We start from the raw sequence: 3,094 nt of genomic DNA on the forward strand, positions 1-3,094 counted from the left end.
CCGGCAAGGTGAGATAGCTGTGGCTTGTTCTGTCTCTCTGATCTACCAGCATGGACCCCAATAACTCACCTCGGGTTTGATTTTATTAATAAAAACTTTGAAGATTACTGCTACATTATGTTTAAAAAAATATATATGACTTTGTTTACACACACACAAAACAAAACAAAAAAACATGGATTTTGGTCATTTCTGTTCAATGGTTACAAATACTTGCCATCATTTAAGAGAACTGGTTACAAATTATTATTGGTTAAGATAAGAAATGAAATTAAATGATCTAGCAGATGCTATAACAGGCTGCTCAGTCTTCTCTCAGAGATCGGGTCTCAATTTCAGTTTCCTGAGACTGAGCAAGCAGTCTCTGGGAGGGCCGTGAACAAAAGACATAGTCCTTGCAGTAGCTCCCTTTCTGCATGTACTCTGACTGCTCAAAGTTCAGCCAGATGTTTACTGTCTGGGACCCCTCACCAACTCAGAGTTATGTGCATGAGTCAAGGACTGAGCCTAGACCACTGAGCCAGCCCCGACAGTCATATGTGCTAGGCCAGCCAGCCCTCATGACGGCTCAAGGACAAAGCCTGGGACTTGTGCTGGACTGCCCCCAAAGCCATAATTGTAACCACCAACCAGTAAATTCAAAGGTTACAACCCTCACCCAATTAAGAGAGAACAGGGATAAAAATAAACCAATCCGAGTTGCACCCGTGCAAAACCCCCAACAACTCCAACTGCCATGAAGGGCTTGTGGTTTTTGCCTTTAAAAAGCCAGCCACACAAAGAAAGAGCAACTCCTCCCTGCCTCACTGTATTGGGTGTAGGAATGAGTTCCCTGTCTAGACTTGTATCTACAGAATAAACCTTGCTATTGCATTCTGGACACCTATGGTCTTCGGTGGTCTCTTTGGGGTCACAATCTGGGCATAACAAGAAAAAAACTGGATCAAATTTCAAGCAGAGGATAACTCAATGAATTAAATAGAAAAAAGGGTATTTTAAGATGTAATATGTTTATAAAAACTTAAAGGCTTAAGTATGTCATGAGAGATTGAATGCATTCTGTATTGGGTCTGAAGAAGTAGCTTAAGATATAAAAATATGGAACTTTAAAGCTTAAATATGTTATAAGATTTGGGCTCTCTGCACCTCCCTGTTCCAGAGACAGCCGTATCTTTCTGTGCAGTGCCAGCCTTGTTCCTGAGACACTATGGTGAAGATCGGAGTGAACGGATTTGGGCAAAATGGACGCCTGGTTGCCAGGGCTGCCTTGCAGTCTGGCAAAGTGGATATTGTTGCCATCAATGATCCATTCATTGACCTCAACTACATGGTCTACATGTTCCAGTATGACTCTACCCATGGCAAGTTCAATGGTACAGTCAAGCCTGAGAACGGGAAGCTGGTCATCAACGGGGAGGCCATCACCATCTTCCAGGAGCGAGATCCTGCCAACATCAAGTGGGGTGAGGCTGGTGCCGAGTATGTTGTGGAATCCACTGGTGTCTTCACCACCATGGAGAAGGCTGGGGCCCCCTTGAATGGCAGGGCCAAAAGGGTCATCATCTCTGCCCCTTCTGCTGACGCCCCCATGTTTGTGATGGGTGTCAACCATGAGAATTACAACAACTCATTCAAGATTATCAGCAATGCTTCCTGCACCACCAATTGCTTAGCCCCCCTGGCCAAGGTCATCCATGACAACTTTGGCATTGTGGAAGGACTCATGACCACAGTCCACACCATCACTGCCACCCAGAAGACCGTGGATGGCCCCTCTGGGAAGCTGTGGCGTGATGGCCGTGGGGCTGCCCAGAACATCATCCCTGCATCCACCAGTGCCGCCAAGGCTGTGGGCAAGGTAATCTCAGAGCTGAACGGGAAGCTCACGGGCATGGCCTTCCGTGTTCCAACCCCCAATGTGTCCGTCATGGATCTGACATGCCGCCTCCAGAACTGCCAAGTATGACGACATCAAGAAGGTGGTGAAGCAGGCATTGGAGGGCCCACTAAAGGGCATCCTGGGCTACACTGAGGACCAGGTTGTCTCCTGCGACTTCAACAGTGACCCCTACTCTTCCACCTTTGATGCTGGGGCTGGCATTGCTCTCAATGACAACTCTGTGAAGCTCATTTCCTGGTATGACAATGAATTTGGCTACAGCAATAGGGTGGTAGACCTGATGGCCTACATGGCCTCCAAGGAGTAGGAAGCCCGCCCTGGACCACCCACCCAGCAAGAACAGCAAGAGAGACAGTAGGCTGCTGAGCAGTTCCTGTCCCATCTCAGTCCCCAGTACTAAGCATCTCCCTCACAGTTTCCATCCCAGACCCACAGAACAACAGGACAGGCTTAGGGAGCCCTACTCTCTTGAACATCATCAATAAATTCACTGCACCCATAAAAAAATAAGTTATGAGATTTGAATATAAATAAAGTTTATATGGGGTCTAAGATATAATGGTTTAAGGTATGGGAATGTTAAAAAAATATTTTGGGAAGAAGGAAAATATATGAAATGCAACTTCACTTAGATAAAGTTTCTAATGAAGCAGAAGGCTAGCTTTCTGACTTTGGAAGGAGGATCTACCTAAAGGCTTCCATTGTGACAACAGAGGCTCATGGAAATGGCACCTTGGTTTCAAGTCACTTTTGGGTGAGGTATGTAGCAGGGATGAAATAGCTATACCATGTGATGTCAGCACATGGACATTCTACTGTCTCCTGGAGAGCCCTGGCATTCCATGTGATGTCACCAGTGTTGTGGCAACGCCAACTGTCATTGGGGCATTGGTGCAGTGTCTCGAGTTTCACCTACAGACATGCTGACTAGACTGAACAGGATTCTTGGGAGACAGGATGGTGAGCACAGGGAGATCAGAGGGAGGCAGAAGGAGGATGGCCTTCAGCCTCCATGTCACACACCAAGAAACAAATGGTTCTGGGGAAAGCACAGTGAGTCCTGGGAAAGGGAAGGGGAGCTTCCTGAAAGAGGGAGTCTTCAGCTGATCCTTTCAGGAGTGGGGCTCAGGAGGGGAGAGTTTCTGAGAAGCAATGGGCCTATCCTAGTCCTCTGAGTTTTTCAAGAGCAGACCC

At 47.0% G+C, this 3,094-nt stretch overlaps 1 pseudogene; it reads left to right on the forward strand.

Annotated features, from left to right (window-relative positions):
- Positions 1-1,175: 1,175 nt before the first annotated feature.
- LOC102924119 (glyceraldehyde-3-phosphate dehydrogenase pseudogene) lies at positions 1,176-2,232 on the forward strand (annotated as a pseudogene).
- The last annotated feature ends 862 nt before the right edge of the window (positions 2,233-3,094 follow it).

This window comes from Peromyscus maniculatus, chromosome 23 (genome assembly GCF_049852395.1).
Source record: "Peromyscus maniculatus bairdii isolate BWxNUB_F1_BW_parent chromosome 23, HU_Pman_BW_mat_3.1, whole genome shotgun sequence".
Taxonomy (NCBI): domain Eukaryota; kingdom Metazoa; phylum Chordata; class Mammalia; order Rodentia; family Cricetidae; genus Peromyscus; species Peromyscus maniculatus.